At 45.1% G+C, this 23,389-nt stretch overlaps 1 pseudogene; it reads right to left on the bottom strand.

Moving 5' to 3' along the window:
* Positions 1 to 5,455: 5,455 nt before the first annotated feature.
* The window catches only part of LOC125541703, a 50,631-nt pseudogene continuing 32,697 nt past the window's right edge, over positions 5,456 to 23,389 (bottom strand).

Raw genomic sequence — 23,389 nt, 5'->3', positions numbered from 1 at the left:
ATAGCAAATGAGTCTACTTTCAGCATCAAGAAGATGAATTTGGATCACACTTGTGGAGCAAGTGGAGAGAGCACCAAAGTTACAGTAAACTGGGTTGCCAAGGTTTGTGAGGATACCATTAGATCAAACCCTGGAGCTGGTGTTGAGACAATTATGTCATACACAAAGAAAACATTTGGTGTTCATGTGCCTAAAAGCTTGGCATATAGGGCAAGGAGGCAAGCAGTTGAAGTTGTGCAAGGAGATCACAGACTCCAATATCACAGACTAAGGGACTATCTACAGTGTGTGTTAGATACTAATCCAGACAGTAGATGCATAGTGACAACCAAAGAGGACCTAGAAAATCCAGCTCCTACCCCTAGGTTCAACTACATGTTCTACTGCCTTTTTGCATGCAAAGAGGGCTTTCTCAATGGATGCAGGCCATTTATAGGTACCTGATCCTTACACATATATCTAAGATGGTTGCATTCATGTTATTTACAACTAATGTGATCATATTTTCAGGTTTAGATGGTTGCTTCATCAAGCTCAGCACTGGACAGCAAATATTGGCAGCTACTGGCAGGGATGGGAACAACAACATCTTCCCCATTGCATTTGGTGTTGTTGACAAGGAAGACACAGACAACTGGACATGGTTTCTCACACAGCTGAGAATTGTTATTGGAAGTGGGAACAAGTTTGGCAAGTACACAATTATGTCTGACAGGCAAAAGGTATGTTGAATACAATCAATGATGTATTCCCTGACTATCATACTTATCCATCATTCTAAGCCATCATTAATTCATAATTAACAGGGATTGTTGAATGCAATCAATGATGTATTCCCTGACTCCCCACAGAGGTTCTGTCTTAGACATATATATGCCAACTTTCAATCTGGTGGTTTTAGAGGGGAGGAACTCAAGAAACACTTAGATAAGGCTGCCTATTCCTTCACTAAGAGTGGTCATGAAAAAGGGATGGAAAATTTGAAGAAAGAAAGTTTTGAAGCTTGGCAGTGGTTGTCACAGATACCAGACCATACATGGGCAAGATATAAAATGGATACTGTTTGCAAAACTGACCTGGTTGTTAACAACCTCAGTGAAGTCTTCAACAGAATGATATTGGATGTTAGGAACAAGCCAATCAGGACTATGCTAGAGGGCATAAGAACAAAGTTGATGATCAAGTTTCAGAAAACCAGAGAGAAAACAGAGTCATGTAGATGGGAGATTACACCAACCTACTCAGAAATTTTAGAAGAAGGCAAGAAGTGGGCTAAGTATTGTGATGCATACATGGCAGGTCCAGGCATCTGGCAGGTGACTAGTAGATCTGAGAACACATATTGTGTTAACTTGAACAACCATACATGTGACTGTAGGAGGTGGGACATGACTGCTGTTCCTTACAGTCATTCCATTGCTGCAATGTAGAAAGTGAAGCTACATCCTGAAGACTTTGTCAATGACTTCTTCAGAAAGCCCATGTACTGTGAAACATACAAGCATATAATTTTCCCAGTTTCAGATGAGGATGAACAAGCACCAGGTCATTTGAGGCCATGTCTCATTTCATTGTCTCTTTTCATTGTTCATTTTCTTACAATGTTTCTTTATTGTGTAGGAAAATAGAGCAAATTACTCTCAAGCTGGTTCTTCTATGGCTACAAATGCTCAAAGGCCTCCAAGAGTACCTGCTGCTACTACACCTGAAGCAAGACCAGCTACAGCAAGAGCTACACCTTCTGCACCTTCACCAGCTCCAGTTGCTAATTCTAGGCCTAGGGCAAGAAAAAGGGCTGCTTCAACTATTCCAGCAGCTACAGCACAAGCACAACCAGCTAAGAGGAGCAGGACTAACACTTCTTCTCCTGCTAAGAACACCAGATCATCTACATCTTCTCCAGCAAAGAACACCAGATCTTCAAGTGTCCAGAGAAGAACTTTCATTGCACCAAGGCAACCAAATTCAACTGTTGTCCAGGAGGGGTCAAAGAGGATCAGGAAGCCAAGTGGGAGGCTGAAAGACTATTTTTATGCAAGTGGTAACTAGCTCTTGGATTTGGGTAACTTGAGTTCATTTGGCATGGTTCTGTTTGTTGAACTACCATGGTTTGTAACTTGAGCTCTTGGATGGATTTGGGTCTACTATGGTCTGTAATAACTACTATGGTTTGTAACTTTATTTTGTTTCAGAGATACTCAGTCAGTTGAACTACCATGGTTTGTAATAACTATTGTGCAGTTTGTTCATTCAGACAAAGATTCCTTTGTTGAATCAGTCAGTACAGAATAGATCTTACATAGTACACCAACATAGAAAAATAGATAGATAGGTATATAGATGGATGAGATGAGATTGACATATCAGTCATATCGCTCGAAGAAACGGACCCACTTGGCCCTAGTTGCTGGATGAGGATCCATGACTGCCCTCATCCTTGCCCACCTAATGATCTCCATGAATGACCTTCCCCTGCCACCAGTGAAAACCAGCTCCAGTTCTTCGTCATTGCACTTCTCCAGTACCTTGTCGGAGAGTCGGCGGTTGAACTCCTCTTGCTGCTCATCCTGGGCCGCCTCTAGTGCCCTCTGCCTGCGCCTCCTCCTCCTCTGTGCTGCTGCTGCTGTCCTCATCCACAGCCTTCCCCTCCTCCTCTGTGACATCTCCTATGTCAGGATCCATCTGTAGGGTTTCTTTTGGGTGGCGGCTGGTGGAGTGACTGGGAAAGGGTGGGGGTGGGGAGGGGTTTATATTGACAGATGGATGGGGTTGGGTTTAGTAGGCCTAGGGTTGCATTTGGTCAGAGAATAGTGGGCCACTAAGCCCAATTACCCACAGAAATAATATATGTAGGCTAACAAATAACATCTAAAAGATACAAGATCAAGTTGAACACTTAATAGCATACAAGATCCATTTTCACAACTTAGTAGCATAAGAGATCCATTTTCCACTACATAATAGCATAGGAGATCCATTACAACACTTAATAGCATAGGTGATCCATTACAACTTAACAACATAGTAAATAAGGTTCTTACACTAGGTTAAACTTCACATTCCCCCAAAATGTACACCATAATCACTTGCAGTCATGCCAGGCCACATCCTTATATAAAGGCCTTTGGATGTACTTACTTCACCAACATATCAAAGCCACTTCAAGACTCAAGGATGGCCTTGATTTGCTCTAACTTCTCCTTGCTGCCATACCCTTCTTTCAGCAGCTCAGCAACAACAAGCTCAAGCTTTGCCTTCTCCTTCTTAAGAACATCTCTGTCAACTTGAACATCCTTCATAGCCTTCCTGGTGTTCTTGATGATATCAGCTTGGCTCTGCAAAATGCACCTCTGTTCTTTTGCAAGTTTGAGCTTTTCCATCTGCACCTCCAACATAGCTTTCTCCTCTAGCTCCTTCTTCTTCTTCTTCTCAAGTTCTTCCTCCTCCACTTGTTTCTGGTGCACCTTCTTGTCCACCCTACCATCATGCCAATCAAACATCTTGGATACATCATCAACAAGCTTGGTGTACTCAATGCAAAGCTTGTCATTTTCAGTCCTAAGCTTGGCCAACTCCCTTTCATGTTCACTCTTAAGCCTGGCCAACTCCTTCTCAAACTTCTCCTTGTCCTGTACCCTTCCAAAGTTCTTCTCATGGAACATCTCCCATAGCTTGCACAAACATCTCTGAAGAATAGTCGGCCAAGGCCCATCAACCCACTCTACAACACCACAATTCACACCATTTTCCTGCATTTATAAATGTGATAAGTTATTACAAATGGATTAGGAGCTTATTTCAGTTCCATGATTAACTTGTATATACTTGATAATTTCTAACAATGAATAATATAAATGAGATATGATAAGTTATTATAATGCCATGATTAAGTTTCCAAAGTAACAAAAATACATAGCAGAAAAATGTTTATTGGCATCATATCAAACAAAGTGCTGCATCATATCAATCATCAGTGACCATACATAGCAGAAAAGTTTATTGCCATCTAACCTGGACTGGGCAGCCATAGAAACGCCTTCCTGTTAAAGGCCCTTCAAAAGCAACACGCTTAATAGGCCTCATTTGATGCAGAATGCACTTGGGATGAGCAAGCCCAAGTTGGCCACAGAAAAGGGGCTCCACAGTGGTGTCTGGTTCCTCCAGCAACCAAAATAACCAGCAAACACTAGTTTCAATCTGCACTCAACACCAGAATATACTTGCACGCTTCATTAAACATGAACACTAAAAAAATCCCCAACTCAACATGAACCCTAACACTGTACTGAGATGAACCCTAGCTTACATCAATCCTACAATCAAACCCCAGCCTCACAATTGAACAAGAATCCTACAACAGCAACACTACACTTAGCAAGATCCATGGCGGTAGCCTAGGCCTACTAGCACCTAACCCTAACCCTAGGTGGCAAAGAACTTACCATAAGTCCCATGTCCATGCTGACGACCTCGCACTCCTCCTCCGAGCTAGTTTCCTCGTCGTTCTAGGAAGGCATGGTGGCGAGGAGGTCAACGGCGAGCCACCTCAAAGACGGCGAGCGGCGGCAAGCTCGTACTGGAGCAGGGGAGTGAGCGAGCAGGGAGAGAGTGAGTGAGCAGGAGCGCCCGACCGACCGAGGGGGTTTATTTACCCCAGTTCCGACCGGGCCGCACGGGCTAACGGCCGTCAACGGCCGCGCCGTGAGCGCGCGTGGCCAGGTGGCCTGACATGTGGGTCCGGGCGGTTAGAAAAATGGTTCAATCGCTAGTCACGGGCGTTTTGGGTTTTTTGAAACAGCGAACCGCGCGACTGGTAGCTTTCTGAGAAAAATTAAAAAGTGATAGTTTTTTGGAACCCTAGCATGTAAACTAGTAGTTTTATGCTATTTACTCCATTTTTGCACACCCTGTGTTTCTATTCTAGTCTTCTCCCCATTAACCGTAGTGCGCAGCGATGCCACTAACACTAGATCAGGAATGATGTCAAAAGAGAAAGAAAGCACTAGATCAGGGACACAACGGGCCAGGAGCGTTCTCCGTCCAATACATGGTGGGCACCTCCGCACCAACACCAAGTTTTGCCGACTCACGTGGGGGCGTCCACGCTACTACTACGATCTCGAAAGCTCAAAATCATCCAGCCAAGATGATAAACACTTTTGTCACCGCTGTTTGCCCATGAAGCACATTTCTGCAAAGTCTCAATGTCGTCTCCTTGTTTTATTTGTCCTGGCGAACATTACTTTTAGCCTTTTATAGATACGTAGTGGTCCTCAATCGTAATCACTAGCGTCCTCATGCCTCAGAAATGCACTACCAAGCACAAAAGCCAAGCATATGCAATGCTGACGAGGAACCTCCTTTCCGTGAAGAGAATAATCTCATCAATCCTCTCAGGAAATCCTGGATCCACACTATGGATTCTAGTGAAGAAACACTTTATTCCCTGCCCTTACTTACATTATCAAGGGTAGTACTGCGCCTCTACTCATCCTAACATTTTTATTTTTCCGTATCCAAATTGTTTTTACCAAAGCGAATCGCCTATTTCCAGATGTTTCTGTGAAGAATTGCACATGCCAGTGAAGCACCATTTTAGCAACCAATTCCTCGTTGGTTCCTTATCCCCATGCACATCTCCCTGGCTAATTTCCCGAGAAAATTGTGCATCTTGTCTTGTGTGTCTCATGTTGCCAAGTCTAAAGGTAGGGAAGAACTGAAAACCCTGTCCTTTGCCTTCAAAGCCTACCAAAGCAACAATGCAGTATGATCACTGAGAAGCCAACATAACAAAACTCACAAAACAATATGACCGCACGCTTACTTCTTTGTCCTAGTTGGTTCGCAGGGTGATGGACAGGAGCAACACTGTCTGCACGACAAGTCCGCAGGTTAATCCGAACCACAGCCCCTAACAGTTCATGACGACATTTTTCAGAGGTTTCCTCAAGTCAAATGAGGAATATAGGTCAACTTAGAGCTTTTTGTATAATAACATAAGTAAAATAAGTACCATTCCACCAAGGTGGTACACAAAGGCAAAATATAAAGCTGCGGGGATGCCGACAAGGTAGTACGCGCTGAGATTGACATACGCGCCAATCTTCTGGAAGCCACAGCCCCTAACGATACCTGAAAAACGCCGATCACAGATATTGTTCATCCTATATCTATATGCAGGCTCCTTATAATTTCCAAATTTATTTTCTCTAAAGCACCTACACTGCACTTACCTGAAAGGACACACTGCAGGTCATCAAACAAGAATGTCACGGCAAGAATTGGCATCATTCTGGCAATGTATTCCACCACTTCCTTTTCGTTGCTGTATGCGTACCCCCATAAATTGCGCACCAGAATGATAGCAAGACCGACCGATACGCTCGATACAAGACCCAGAACCATGATCACATGGGTCGCTAGACGGGCAGCATCAAGTCGCCCAGCACCAAGCTCGTTTGATACACGGGTGCTACAGAGGCGAGATAATAATGAATATCAGGTTTTCCGTATGGTAAGATAGATAATACTCCCTCTGTAAACAAATGTAAGCCGTTTTCGGTCACTACTTCAGTGATCTCAAATGTCTTATATTTCTTTACGGAAGGAGTATCATTGAAGTACTCTATATGATCAAAAATCAGGTTTATGAATTCAAGTTGTTCAGTCTGACCTTATAGCTGCACCAAGCCCAGATGGGATTCTGAATACTAATGAAAGAGTATTTAAACTGCAGCAAGTTGAGCTGTTACTATCAGAGAAGGCGAAGGCGATCTAGATGTGAAATAAGCCATGCATATGACACCTCACCTGATAGACAACACCGACGCCTCGAGCTTAGGATTTGGAAAAAATCCAGAAAAAAGTACAAGCAGCTCAAATGACCACCACTCCAAACTGTGTAAAATAAATGTAGGATGAAATTCAATTGGAGATGGACGACGGAAAATTATACCTGCAATTAGAGAAGGATAAACTCAAACTCACCAAACCATGAGAGCAGATGGAACGGCAAGCCTCAAAAAGCTAAGGATGTCGCGAAACGCCTCCATTGACAACCCTGTCCAAGTCCTCTTATAGGATGGAGAGAGCCTGATGTAGAGAGCCAGGATGAGCAGATTGGTCAGGTAAGAGATTGTATTGGCCAAGGCAGCACCCTTGTTGCCCAGGCCAAGCTTGTAAACCAGCAACCAGCACACCAAGATATGGTTCAGTGCTGTGACACCTGAGCTCAGCATCACCGGGAGGACAATGTTTTGCGTTTGTAGGAACCGGACATGGCACTGCAGCGGGCCGTAGACGAACAGCGCCGGGATCATCCAATGGATGTAGCTCCCTGCTCCCATGGCAATCTCAGGGTCCTGGCCGAAGAAGAGGAGGATCTGGCCAGTGTATGCCCATATCACAGCAACCACGACGCTCAGAGGAGTGAGCACAAGGATTGCCCTCTGCTTGTAGATGCCAAGAAGATGGTACTGCTTTGCTCCGAAGGCTTGCCCACACAGTGTGTCCAAGCTGCTGGACATGCCGGCCTCAAATGATCATGAACAAAGAAAGCTGATGTTAGTTGTTCAGGAGGTCCAACATATGTAAGAGACAAAGTCGACATAATATATATATACCAACAAGCTGAAGCCGGTGACACCGGCGAAGGAGGTGGTGATGGAGGCACTCGAGAGATCGAGCTCACCGAGGTGACCGACAAACATGACTGATATCATCTGGACGACGTTCTGCAGGAGGCTTCCAACGACGAGAGGCCCGGCAAGGTACAGCTGCTTCTTGACCTCAATCACTAGGAGGCTCTCTCCTGGCCCTCCTGTCTTCTCACTCTTGCCTCCAACAAGGGGCTCCTCCATGTTTGGCAGCATGCTTGGAACTTCACACTCTAATTCTGAAGAAGGTAGGTGTTCACAAGTGAAATGAAGGGATATTTAACACGAACGTGGAAGAAGATACCGATGGATTTCACCAATATTATATAGCCAAATTCCGACAGGAAATCGAGAGGAAACAGAGGGCATTAGCTTGGCAGCCAAGTTCAGCATGTGTCAACAAGAAAATTTGAGCATGATTGAGACGATTCAGAGTACAGAAGTCAAGTGGACAAAAACTCCATGGGAGACTAAGGAGGCAGCTTGGCAACAAGGTTCAACACAACTGAGAGAATAACTATCCGGCAATCTGCAGTGGATGGGATAATAAAGAATACATGCTTGACCACAACAAGATTGCCATTTCTATCCCTTCTTGAGTGCACTTAGATCTGCAATACTAATCAGAGGAATATAGTACCAAGGTAGTAATAATGAAATCAAACATGGATTCCCTTTTCCCACTCGTTGTCACTGTCACACCTTTTGAACATATCATCAATAATGTAAACAGTTTAAGGCCAATCGTTTCTAAGCGCGCATATCTTAAAATTTATTCCTTTTTTGTTCTGTTGTGTCTGACCACTCACGTGCTACCACCTACAGAGTAATTTGAAACGGAGGGAGTACATATAAACGGAAGGGCATTTTCCAAGATCCAGGGCCACTAGCGAATCAACTGACGACTCCTGTGATTAGGAACCGCAAAAGTAAAAATTCAGAATGGCTTCTTGAATCCATCCAAGAAAATTCAAGACATCCCTCCTCTACGCGCAAAACAGAACCTCCTAAGATGTACTTCAAAATGAGGCAAGAGCAAACTCTGTCGCTCTTAGATGCTACAACCAAAGCACGGAGTCAAATTCCAGAGAAGTGGTGAACCTCTCCAATGGAGCAATACCGATAAAAGGCGAGAAAGGGGATAAGAACAGCACCGCAGGCAGGTAGAGGGCGTGTTGAAGATTCCGCGGAGAGGGAGAGCACCGCGGGGGCTAGACGTCGGCGGCCCGGGTGGCCACGGCGAGGAAGCGGCAGAACAAGTCCTCCTCACACAAGGGCGATGGGGCCGCGAGCAGGGCGGCTACAGAGAAAATGAGTGATGCATGTCACACTCTCACACCACATATAGTTCTTTTAAAAAGAAGGTTGAACCCGATACGCATCAAGCGATGCACACAACCATATTATTATATTATTCAATAATGCCCTATGGAATAACAGGGTAGAGCCGAATGATCCGTCGGAGCGAGTGTTGCCGCCGGTACCGACTAAGGCTTGTCTGCCTGTGACGGACGGCGCCCCGAGACAAGAGATATTTGGGACCGGCGCCATGTTGATGGTGCCCGCTACGACGGCGACGGGCGACGCCCCGGGACAGGAGGTCTTGGAGACGGTTGCCGAGCAGGCAGAGGGCCCGAGACCAGAGGTCTCCGAGAGGCCAGTTGGGTCTGCCCGGTGCCTCTCCGGTGTTGAGGGGAGGGGGAGTTGCGGGCAGGAGGCCCTTGACCCCCTTGCCCCCTCTCTCTCTTCGCCGTTCGGAGCCTAGGCAGGCTCCGCCTTCACCGACACATGCTAACGTGCGCTTGGTTGCGGCGCCGAAGGAGAGGACGGACGTGCCGGTAGGAGTCTTGTCGCCCTCACTTCCCACGTCGGCACTTGTCGGACCTGATGGGTGCACGACAAGGGACCTGATACGTCCATTTTGCATCATGTTTTTATATTGATATTTATTGCATTATGGGCAGTTATTACATATTATGGTACAATACTTATGCCTTTTCTCTCTTAATTTACAAGATTTACATGAAGAGGGAGAATGCCGGCAGCTGGAATTCTAAACCGGAAAGGAGCAAATCTGAGAGACCTATTCTGCACAATTCCAAAAGTCCTGAAAATTTACGGAGAATTATTTTGGAATATATAAAAATTATTGGGCAGAGAAACTACCAGAGGGGGCCCACCAGGTGGCCACAAGCCTGGGGGCGCGCCCTGCCACGCTTGTGGGCCCCGATGTCTACTACACAACCTTCATCTTGTAGACGTTGTTGGGCCTCCAAGTGCAGAGATTTGTAGGACAGTAGCAAATTTGCTCAAGTGGATGACCTAAGGTTTATCAATCCATAGGAGGCGTAGGATGAAGATGGTCTCTCTCAAGCAACCTGCAACCAAATAATAAAGAGTCTCTTGTGTCCCCAACACACCCAATACAATGGTAAATTGTATAGGTGCACTAGTTCGGCGAAGAGATGGTGATACAAGTGCAATATGGATGGTAGATATAGGTTTTTGTAATCTGAAAATATAAAAACAGCAAGGTAGCAAGTGGTAAAAGTGAGCGTAAACGGTATTGCAATGCGTTGAAACAAGGCCTAGGGTTCATACTTTCACTAGTGCAAGTCCTCTCAACAATAATAACATAATTGGATCACATAACTATCCTTCAACATGCAACAAAGAGTCACTTCAAAGTCAGTAATGGCCGAGAACAAACGAAAAAATTATGGTAGGGTACGAAACCACCTCAAAGTTATTCTTTCTGATCAATCTATTCAAGAGTCCGTAGTAAAATAACATGAAGATATTCTTTTTGTTCAATCTATCCTAGAGTTCGTACTAGAATAACACCTTAAGACACAAATCAACCAAAATCCTAATGTCACCTAGATACTCCAATGTCACCTCAAGTATCCGCGGGTATGATTATACGGTATGCATCACACAATCTCATATTCATCTATTCAACCAACACAAAGAACTTCAAAGAGTGCCCCAAAGTTTCTACCGGAGAGTCAAGATGAAAACGTGTGCCAACCCCTATGCATAGGTTCATGGGCGGAACCTGCAAGTTGATCACCAAAACATACATCAAGTGGATCAATAGAATACACCATTGTCACCACGGGTATCCCACGCAAGACATACATCAAGTGTTCTCAAATCCTTAAAGACTCAATCCGATAAGATAACTTCAAAGGGAAAACTCAATCCATTACAAGAGAGTAGAGGGGGAGAAACATCATAATATCCAACTATAATAGCAAAGCTCGCGATACATCAAGATCGTACCACCTCAAGAACACGAGAGAGAGAGAGAGATCAAACACATAGCTACTGGTACATACCCTCAGCCCCGAGGGAGAACTACTCCCTCCTCGTCATGGAGAGCGCCGGGATGATGAAGATGGCCACCGGAGAGGGATTCCCCCCTTCGGCAGGGTGCCGGAACGGGTCTAGATTGGTTTTCGGTGGCTACGGAGGCTTCTGGCGGCGGAACTCCCGATCTATTGTGTTTTTCGAAGTTTTTAGGGTAAATGTGTATATATGGGAGGAAGAAGTACGTAGGTGGACCTCCGGGCTATCCATGAGGCAGGGGGCGCGCCCCACCCTCATGGGCAGCCCGGGACTCTTCTGGTCCAACTCCAATACTCCGTGGGCTTCTTCTGGTCCAAAAATAAGTTCCGTGAAGTTTCAGGTCAATTGGACTCTGTTTGATTTTCCTTTTCTACAATACTCTAAAACAAGGAAAAAACAAAAACTGACACTGGGCTCTGGGTTAATATGTTAGTCCCAAAAATAATATAAAAGTGCATAATAAAGCCCATAAACATCCAAAACAGATAATATAATAGCATGGAACAATAAAAAATTATTGATATGTTGGAGACGTATCAGCATCCCCAAGCTTAATTCCTGCTCGTCCTCGAGTAGGTAAATGATAAAAACAGAATTTTTGATGTGGAATGCTACCTAACATATTTCTCTAAGTAATCTTCTTTATTGTGGCAAGAATATTCAGATCCATAAGATTCAAGACAAAAGTTTAATATTGACATAAAAATAATAATACTTCAAGCATACTAACAAAGCAATTATGTCTTCTCAAAATAACATGGCCAAAGAAAGCTATCCCTACAAAATCATATAGTCTGGCTATGCTCTATCTTCACCATACAAAATATTTAAATCATGCACAACCCCGATGACAAGCCAAGCAATTGTTTCATACTTTTGATGTTCTCAAACTTTTTCAATCTTCACGCAATACATGAGAGTGAGCCATGGATCTAGCACTATAGGTGGAATAGAATGGTGGTTGTGGAGAAGACAAAAAGGAGAAGATAGTCTCACATCAACTAGGCGTATCAACGGGCTATGGAGATGCCCATCAATAGATATCAATGTGAGTGAGTAGGGATTTCCATGCAACGGATGCACTAGATCTATAAATGTATGAAAGCTCAACAAAAGAAACTAGTGGCTATGCATCCAACTTGCTTGCTCACGAAAACCTAGGGCATTTTGAGGAAGCCCATCATTGGAATATACAAGCCAAGTTCTATAATGAAAGATTCCCACTAGTATATGAAAGTGACAACATAAGAGACTCTCTATCATGAAGATCATGGTGCTACTTTGAAGCACAAGTGTGATAAAAGGATAGTAGCGTTGCCCCTTCTCTCTTTTTCTCTCATTCTTTTTATTTTTTAATACTTTTTTATTTGGGCCTTCTCTTTTTTATGGCCTATTTTTTTATTTGGGCTTCTTTGGCCTCTTTTTTTGTCCGGAGTCTCATCCTGACTTGTGGGGAAATCATAGTCTCCATCATCCTTTCCTCACTGGGACAATGCTCTAATAATGATGATCATCACACTTTTATTTTCTTACAACTCAAGAATTACAACTCGATACTTAGGATAAGATATGACTCTATATGAATGCCTCCGGCGGTGTACCAGGATGTGCAATGACTCATGAGTGACATGTATGAAAGAATTATGAATGGTGGCTTTGCCACAAATACGATGTCAACTACATGATCATGCAAGCAGTATGACAATGATGGAGCGTGTCATAATAAGCGAAACGGTGGAAAGTTGCCTGGCAATATATCTCGGAATGGCTATGGAAACACCATAATAGGTAGGTATGGTGGCTGTTTTGAGGAAGGTATATGATGGGTTTATGGTACCGATGAAAGTTGCGCGGTACTAGAGATGCTAGCAATGGTGGAAGGGTGAGAGTGCGTATAATCCATGGACTCAACATTAGTCATAAAGAACTCACATACTTATTGAAAAAATCTATTAGTTATCGAAACAAAGTACTACGCACATGCTCCTAGGGGGATAGATTGGTAGGAAAAGACCATCGCTTGTCCCCGACCGCCACTCATAAGGAAGACAATCAATAAATAAATCATGCTCTGACTTCTTCACATAACGGTTCACCATACGTGCATGCTACGGGAATCACAAACTTCAACACAAGTATTTCTCAAATTCACAACTACTCAACTAGCATGACTCTAATATCACCATCTCCATATCTCAAAACAATTATCAAGTATCAAACTTCTCATAGTATTCAATGCACTTTATATGAAAGTTTTTATTATATCCCTCTTGGATGCCCATCATATTAGGACTAAATTCATAACCAAAGCAAATTACCATGCTGCTTAGGACTCTCAAAATAATATAAGTGAATCACGAGAGTTCATCTATTTCTTCAAAATAAAACCACCACCGTGCTCTAAAAGATATAAGTGAAGCACTAGAGCAACAACAAACTACTCGAAACATATAAGTGAAGATCAATGAGTAGTCGAATAATTATGAAACTATGTGAAGACTATCTAAAATTTAATAATTTCAGATCTTGATATTTTATTCAAACATCAAGCAAAACAAAAGAAAAGAAAATGACGCTTCAAGCAAAACACATATCATGTGACGAAAAAAATATAGCTCCAAGTAAAGTTACCGATGAACGAAGACGAAAGAGGGGATGCCTTCCGGGGCATCCCCAAGCTTAGGCTTTTGGTTGTCCTTGAATATTACCTTGGGGTGCCTTGGGCATCCCCAAGCTTAGCCTCTTGCCACTCCTTATTCCATAGTCCATCGAATCCTTACCCAAAACTTGAAAACTTCACAACACAAAACTTAACAGAAAACTCGTAAGCTCCATTAGTATAAGAAAATAAATCACCACTTAGGTACTGTTTTGTGACGCCCCCGATTCAATCGTACACTAATCAAACACGGAAACGAGTACGATCAAGATCAGGGACTCACGGGAAGATATCACAACACAACTCTACAAATAAAATAAGTCATACAAGCATCATATTACAAGCCAGGGGCCTTGAAGGCTCGAATACAAGAGCTCGATCTTAGACGAGTCAGCGAAAGCAACAATATCTGAGTTCAGACATAAGTTAAACAACTTTGCCTTAAGAAGGCTAGCACAAAAGTAGGAATGATCGAAAAGGCGAGGCCTCCTGCCTGGGACCTCCTAACTACTCCTCGAAGTCAAACTCCATGTAGAATCATCCTCGGGATCCTCTGGCTCCCGGACTCCATCATCTGGTTGCAATAACCGGGTACAGAAAGGGGGAAAAGGGGGAGCAAAGCAACCGTGAGTACTCATCCAAAGTACTCGCAAGCAAGGAGCTACACTACATATGTATGCATTGGTATCAAATGGAAAAAGGGTATCATGTGTGGACTGAACTGCAGAATGCCGGAATAAGAGGGGGATAGCTAGTCCTTTCGAAGACTACGCTTCTGGCAACCTCCATCTTGCAGCAGAAGAATAGAGTAGATGGTAAGTTCACCAAGTAACATCGCATAGCATAATCCTAACCGATGATCCTCCCCTCGTTGCCCTGTGAGAGAGCGATCACCGGTTGTATCTGGCACTTGGAAGGGTGTGTTTTATTAAGTATTCGGTTCTAGTTGTCATAAGGTCATGGTACAACTCCAAGTCGTCTTGTTACTGAAGATCACGGCTATTCGAATAGATTAACTTCCCTGCAGGGGTGCACCACATAACCCAACACGCTCGATCCCATTTGGCCGGACACACTTTCCTGGGTCATGCCCGGCCTCGGAAGATCAACACGTCGCAGCCCTACCTAGGCACAACAGAGAGGTCAGCATGCCGGTCTAAATCCTATGGCGCAGGGGTCTGGGCCCATTGCACACCTGCATGTTGCGTACGCGGCCGGTGAGCAGACCTAGCAACCTCCATTACAAAGGAAGTTGCGTTACGCGGTCCAACCTGGCGCGCGCCGCTCGGTCGCTGACGTCATGAAGGCTTCGGCTGATACCACGACATCGAGTGCCCATAACTGTCCCCGCGTAGATGGTTAGTGCGTATAGGCCAGTAGCCAGACTCAGATCAAATACCAAGATCTCGTTAAGCGTGTTAAGTATCCACGAACGCCGACCAGGGCCAAGCCCACCTCTCTCCTAGGTGGTCTCAACCTGCCCTGCCGCTCCGCCTCAAAGTAACAGTCGGGGGCCGTTGGGAACTCAGGCCCACCACTACCTGGATGGAGCCACCTGCCCCTTCAGCCCCCATCTCCAAACAGTATCACCGGTAATGTAACAGTGTAAAGTATATAGTATATGCCCATGATCACCTCCCGAGGTGATCACGGCCCAGTAGTATAGCATGGCAGACGGACAAGAGTGTAGGGCCACTGATGATAATCTAGCATCCTATACTAAGCATTTAGGATTGCAGGTAAGGTATCAATAGTTGTAGCAACACTGACAGGCTATGCATCAGGATAGGATTAACGAAAGCGGTAACATGCTACACTACTCTAATGCAAGCAGTATAGAGAAGAGTAGGCAATATCTAGTGATCAAAGGGGGGGCTTGCCTGGTTGCTCTGGCAAGAGAGAGGGGTCGTCAACTCCGTAGTCGTATTGGCTAGCAGCGGCGTCGGGGTCTACCGGAAAAGAAACGGAGGGGGAACACAATAAATAACAGAGCAATCAAAACATAACATGACAACGTGATGCTATAGGTGATTCTAATGCAGGGATAGGTGATACCGGTGAAGGGGGGAAACATCCGGGGAAGTATCCCCGGTGTTTCGCGTTTTCGGACCGGTGAACCGAAGGGGAAATTTGCATGTTCTCTATGCTAGGGATGCGTGGCGGACGAACGGGCTGCGTATCTGGGTTCGTCTCGTCGTTCTGAGCAACTTTCATGTAGAAAGTATTTTCATCCGAGCTACGGATTATTTTATATTAAGTTTTAAAGATTTTAAATCATTTTCTAGAAATTAGCATAATTAAATTAATTTAGAAATTGCAATTATGATGTCAGCGTGACGTCAGCATGATGTCAGCGTGACATCAGCATGATGTCAGCAGGACCAAAGGTTGACTGGTCAAACTTGGCAGGTGGGACCCGTTCGTCATTGACTGCCTATCTAACTAACAGATTAGTTAGATTAGTTAGCCAATTAGATTATTCTAACACTAGTTAATTAAGTTAAATTAATTAAGTTAATTTAATTAATTCGTTAATTCGTTAATTATTTAATTAATCTTTTTAATCCTTCTAAAAAATCGTTTTGGGGGTGGGCCCATCCGGTCAGTGGCCCAGGGCCATTGCGGGTGTGCGGGCGCTAGTGGCGCGGTTACGGGCGCACCCATGCGGGGCCGAACCCGACCGGGGAGGCGAGGCAAGGCGAGGCAAGGCGAGGCCACCAAGGCGCGGTGGGCGCGGCGCGACAGCGCTAGCGGTGAGCGGGAAGGGGAGAGCCCGGGGTGGGCGCCGGAGTTGGCCGCCGGCGCGTCGATGGCCCGCGGGGCCAGAGGCAGAGGCGGGGCACATGCAGCGGCAGGCTGCAAGGGGACGAGCACGCGCGGGCGGGGCACCACGGGGTTGGCTGGGTGCGGCTGTCCGCGGGCGCCGACGGGCGGCGGAGGCAGCAGGGGAGGCTGCAACGGTGCGGGCCGCGGCAGGTGCGAGCTGACGAGCGTGTGAGGGTAGGGTAAGCACGGGCCAGAGGCACGGACGCGGGCGAGAGCGATAGGAGGCGAGGCCACAGCGGGGGGGGGGGGGGGCGGATCACGTCGAGCTGCGGCGTGGCACGGCCAGAGCGCGGCCCCGAGGCGTGGGCGGGGCGCGTGCGCAGTGCGGCGCGTTCGGCGATGCGGGAGCAGAAGCAGGGGAGAGGAGGCCGGGGGCGGGCACAGAGCAGGGGAAGAGCGGAGGAGAGGCTGGGCCTCACTTGCAGTGCAGGGGAACGGGGCGGCGAGGCTTGGTGATGCGCGTCGGGGAGGAGGACGAGGAAGGCGTGCGGTCCGGCGGGGAGGCCGGCGAGGTCCAGGCGGCGGCGCGTGATCCGGGCGGCGAGGGTGCAGTCGGGGATGGGCGCCTGCGTCGGGATCGGGCGCGGCCCCGATCTAGATCGAGACGAGGGGGAGAGAGACGTGGGGGAGGAGTGGGGATCGTGTGGGAGCAGTGGGGGTGGACCAGGCTAGGGTTTCCGTCGGTGGGGGGGTTATGGAGGGGTTAGGTGGGCCGGCCCGGTTGGATGGCTAGCTGGGCTGAGGCCCAGCGTGGGGGGGTCTTTCTTCCTTTTTTTGTTGTTTTGTTTTTGTTTATACCTCTTCTTTTTATTTATTTTTCTTGTACTATTTTCTTTTATTTTTTTAGTAAAATAGTTTTACAAAATATTAAACTGGCTCCATATTTAGAGTGGCAAAATGAGACACGGTCACAAAAAGTTTGGTACCTAAATGAAATATTTTGCACATCTATAAATTTAGAAGGCATTTAAATATTTGTTTTAGCCATTTTTTTAATTAATTTAGAGCCTTTAAACTTTATATCAAAGTTTGGTTTCTCCACCATAATTATTTATGCATCATCTGGTACTTCTAGAACATTTTAGTTTTATTGTTTAAAAACTTTTGTTGTTTGCCTATACTTTAAATTTGAATTTGAATCGGTTTCGAACTAACACGAGATTAGCGATAGTAATCGAAGTGATGTGGCATCATTAACAGAGAATTACTGTAGCTTAATTATGCAGACGTCACAATTCTCCTCCACTACAAGAAATCTCGTCCCGAGATTTAAGAGGGGAGTAAGGGGGAAAGTTCTGGTTACGATATTCTAACAGATCTTCTCGAAGAAGTTAATCCCTTTCGTTGATGTCTTCAATTCTTTATTCCAATGCATCATGATAAGCTTGTCATCATTTCTTCGGGAACTCCATCGTACTTACGAAAGGATAAGGGGCAGCTCAGCTACGACAGAATGCTTTTGAGGGAAACAATCTGGGGTTAACCCATGAATGAGTATAAGATTATCTCTCGAGTTGAACATATGAAATACATCAAGAGTAAGGTACGAAGGTATAATAAGAGGTTCCAAGCGGATAGAGAGTTCCTCGAAGTCTGAACCAGAGTGAGAAAGGGGTTCAGAGTAGCGAGAGTAAGTATTGCGTCTGATACCAGAATAGAGCACTAGGAAGGTGGCCCATGAATTAAATACGAAGCCAAGCATGGAGAATAACCATTAGAAATAGGGTTGTACATGAGAGTCAGGTTTCGATCCTGTGGAACTGTGGGTTATGGGCCCACCATGTGGGTTAAAAGTAGGAAGGGTGCTGACATCTCGCACGGTCAGGGTGGCCAGGCATGTCAAAGGATAGCCTGTCAGTTATGTCGGCAACAACATTGGTACCAAGGGCGAGGAACGAAGAGAACCATTTTCCTGCTCGTTGAAACGAGGCGGACCAATAGGCAAAGTTCTCGTCCATCGATGGCTACCGGAATGTCATCAACAATAGTAACATGGTCTTGCTGTCAGAATTGTACAACGAGGTGTTTACACAAGCAGGAGAATGTTACTACTTAGATCATATAGATCACAAGAAGGTTAAACCAAACAATGGAAAGGAAAATATGATTACCACATTGACAGAACAATGGAAAGGAAAATGTGTTAAAACACATATTCCCGGGGTATATCCTTCCCACGGACAAGTAGGGCATGATATCCATGACAGTATTTAAAGTAGAAATCTCTTTAGGTAAGGGGAGAGAAATTTCATGACATTACCCATACAGCGGTGTTTGGATAAGTTTGATAAAGAAAATTTATCATTGTGTTTCAGATGTTATTATTGATGATCAGAGTACCACAGACATGCTTCGAGATAGCACTGACATGTTCTTCAAGCAAAGGTCAAACTTTGGATACACAAAGGATCCATCAGGAACAACTCATAGAATAAGTCTTGCAATAGGTCCTCCAACCAAGTGTGCTAGACATGACATCACCTTATTGGGTTATAGAAAGACCAATGCTATGACTCTTGGAAAATGTTCCAACCATCATATCTGACCGAGTTTCAGATCTGGTTGGTGTGAGGATACCTCAGACTCGGGATGAGAAGAAGAGGTGCAACACATTGACGGGATGGCGTTGCAAGATTCTCGGGAAATGAACTATGAAGGCAAGTTCCAAATCATGAGTTCACCATTTAACCAAGGAGAGGAAGAAGGGGTGGCTGATGAACTCAGCAACAATTCATTGAGATTTCCAAAAGATGGATCTCCACAATTAGGTGAACAAGGGGATGACAACTGTCAGATAAAATGATACAATGAGGTATGCTCAAGGAAACATACCCGTTTAAACATTGGTTGAAAGGTGCACCCAAAATATGGGCTGGGTCGCACGAACAATGTTAGAATGGTGACTTAATGAACAAAAGAATTAGAATGAAACTATCGATCATTCACTACAAGCAATAGGGTTGCTAGAAGTTTTGAATTCACACCTCAAGGTTCAATTGCCGGTATTCCGATTAGAATCAACACGGGGACCAAGAATGAACAAAGATGGCGAGAAGTAATACTATAACAAGAATCCTTAAGAGGTGGTGTAATTCTAACAACATTCTTGAGATACAAGATGGTAACACTCCAAGCTAAAGAAGAACAAATGTTGGATAGCAAGGAAGTCAAGGTATAACACAAAACACGGACAAGTTTGTGTTGAACAGAAGGCAATAAAGTGGTCGATGATAATACCATTGATCGAGGGAAAGGATGGTATTTCTCATCATGAATTCAATTGATATCCTAGTAGAGCTCAGAATGTTGATGATGATCATGACAAATTATGTCGAGAGGTTTCCTGGAGATGTAATCGATCGGCGATGACATCAAGTCAAAGGAATGATGAAGCGAAATGATCTTGGGACCATGAGTAGGACACAAACTCGAATTCAAGCTTGCATGCCTGCAGATCGAATCAAAAGACAAGGAAGATCGACGTAAGCTTAGCTCATCACCGAAAGTTGTGCTCTGGGAATAAGGACCAGGTAGCACAGTTAAAATTTAGCACATTAATGATATAGCTGATCAGGCTAGGAATGACTTGAAGGGTTAATAAATTCATAAGCAACGGAGATTACTTAGAGCTATTGAATCGGAGTGCAAAATTGATTCACTTATTAGTGTCCTTGAGTGTCTAACAACTCATAACCCGGGGAAAATTGGAATCGATGAGAAATAATACTTGAAGAACTCATAAGAAGTAATATGGTTCTGTGCTATTATCGAGATACCACGGGGTAATACTCGAAGGTAGATCATAATAGAGATTGGACGGGTGCATTGATCTGCAGAGGACAAGTGGTCCAACTTGTCCGAGAAAAGGATCAAAGATGATCAATCATGGTCGGAACCACGGTCGCAAAGGACCAACATAGATACAAGATGAACTTATAACAAGCGGGCCATTATTAATACAAGAAGCTTTCATGATAGATTCCACATCGGGTCCATGGGCATGAACGCAAGGTTCAAGGTCGACTCCCACTTCTCCAAAGCAGAACCTAACATTCACTTCTCATTTTGATAATGGTATTAGTGTTGAAAGTTTTACCTGGTGAAATACCAGATGAGTATGGCCCGTGAAATCTTTCAGGCTCACATAGATTAGTTAAGGCATTGGTTCAACCCATCGAGGCATCTTAGGAACATATACCACAAAATTTTAGAAGTAATTAACACAAGCTCGAAAGTAGAGCATGGTTCACAAAGCAGAGGATACAATTTACCAAAGGCATTACGTATCAGGGGAAGAACTTCCAAAGTGATTGAATATGAAGGACGTTGTCGGATAAAATCCAACAAGGTGCTGATGATCCATAAAGGATCTGATGTGAGTATCGGCTCACAACCAGAGGAAGAATCAATGCAAAGACATTGGATTATAGAAACAACTGAGTAACTTAGAGCTCAATTGCAAAGGAATTATGATTTTCAAAGCGAAGGATCAGAAGAAGACGCTCCGATCAAGGATGGATAAGTTCAATATACTTAGGGGCAAAATCGACAAAAAAATGATTGGTCGAGATCCAGCTCATGTTTAAGACCATGTATGAGCCGAAATGATGAACTCTAGGATCTGATGGAGGATTGCGAGCATTCACAACATATTGAATCAATGTACCCAAAATGATAGTGACAAAGGCTGCCAATAAGATTACTATACTTATGGGATTAACCATAATGCAAGCAAGCAAGAATTTCAAGAGCAGTAGGCTGCTCGGGATTTTCGGAAGATCGAATGATATTTTGAAGTCTTTGGCGAAACACATGAACAACGGGGAATGAGCGGATACTCGATAAGTGCGAGAATTATCTGTAGGGGTATTCAGGTGACAAAGAACAGCAAGGCAGTAAGCTCAAAGGATTCTCGGAGTACCTTGTAATAACAAGATCGACTGTGAATGATTATATGAGTGGCCAGTGTAAGTAGTTATCCATAAGGATTTATCGGTGGTCGGGAATAGCAAGAGTGGTGGGCACAAAGTCTCGAGAGAATATCAAAGAGTATCTTCGGAATCATCTGGTGAAGTAGGCCATCATCTGGAATGAAGGGGCTCTCCGGGAGAAAGTATTTACGAGAACCTAGAGTTGGAGTTAGCAAAACCATTTAACCCGAGTAGAAGAGAGATTAGAGTCCCAGAGTATAGACGAGAAATAAAAGATCCTAATACCACCCAATGGCGACGTGGGCCCGTGGGCCACACAACCATGTTAGTAAAAGTTTTGTAAAGTCTAGACTCGACTTCGGCCAAGGAGTGTGGAAGGGGGATTCCTACAGGCAGTCGGCTCTGATACCAACTTGTGATGCCCCCGATTCAATTCTACACTAATCAAACACGCAAACGTGTACGATCAAGATCAGGGACTCACGGGAAGATATCACAACACAACTCTACAAATAAAATAAGTCATACAAGCATGATATTACAAGCCAGGGGCCTCAAAGGCTCGAATACAAGAGCTCGATCTTAGACGAGTCAGCGAAAGCAACAATATCTGAGTTCAGACATAAGTTAAACAAGTTTGCCTTAAGAAGGCTAGCACAAAAGTAGGAATGATCGAAAAGGCGAGGCCTCCTGCCTGGGACCTCCTAACTACTCCTCGAAGTCAAACTCCACGTAGAATCATCCTCGGGATCCTCTGGCTCCCGGACTCCATCATCTGGTTGCAATAACCGGGTACAGAAAGGGGGAAAAGGGGGAGCAAAGCAACCGTGAGTACTCATCCAAAGTACCCGCAAGCAAGGAGCTACACTACATATGTATGCATTAGTATCAAATGGAAAAAGGGTATCATGTGTGGACTGAACTGCAGAATGCCGAAATAAGAGGGGGATAGCTAGTCCTTTCGAAGACTACGCTTCTGGCAACCTCCATCTTGCAGCAGAAGAATAGAGTAGATGGTAAGTTCAACAAGTAACATCGCATAGCATAATCCTAACCGATGATCCTCCCCTCGTTGCCCTGTGAGAGAGCGATCACCGGTTGTATCTGGCACTTGGAAGGGTGTGTTTTATTAAGTATCCGGTTCTAGTTGTCATAAGGTCAAGGTACAACTCCAAGTCGTCCTGTTACCGAAGATCACGGCTATTCGAATAGATTAACTTCCCTGCAGGGGTGCACCAGACAACCCAACACACTCGATCCCATTTGGCCGGACACACTTTCCTGGGTCATGCCCGGCCTCGGAAGATCAACACGTCGCAGCCCTACCTAGGCACAACAGAGAGGTCAGCACGCCGGTCTAAATCCTATGGCGCAGGGATCTGGGCCCATCGCCCATTGCACACCTGCACGTTGCGTACGCGGCCGGTGAGCAGACCTAGCAACCTCCATTACAAAGGAAGTTGCGTTACGCGGTCCAACCCGGCGCGTGCCGCTCGGTCGCTGACGTCACAAAGGCTTCGGCTGATACCATGACGTCGAGTGCCCATAACTGTCCCCGCGTAGATGGTTAGTGTGTATAGGCCAATAGCCAGACTCAGATCAAATACCAAGATCTCGTTAAGCGTGTTAAGTATCCACGAACGCCGACCAGGGCCAAGCCCACCTCTCTCCTAGGTGGTCTCAACCTGCCCTGCCGCTCTGCCTCAAAGTAACAGTCAGGGGCCGTCGGGAACTCAGGCCCACCACTACCTGGATGGAGCCACCTGCCCCTTCAGCCCCCATCTCCAAACAGTATCACCGGTAATGTAACAGTGTAAAGTATATAGTATATGCCCGTGATCACCTCCCGAGGTGATCACGGCCCAGTAGTATAGCATGGCAGACGGACAAGAGTGTAGGGCCACCGATGATAATCTAGCATCCTATACTAAGCATTTAGGATTGCAGGTAAGGTATCAATAGTTGTA

The sequence above is a fragment of the Triticum urartu genome, chromosome 2 (assembly GCF_003073215.2).
Source record: "Triticum urartu cultivar G1812 chromosome 2, Tu2.1, whole genome shotgun sequence".
Lineage (NCBI taxonomy): Eukaryota > Viridiplantae > Streptophyta > Magnoliopsida > Poales > Poaceae > Triticum > Triticum urartu.
This window is presented reverse-complemented; position numbering and strand designations above follow the sequence as displayed.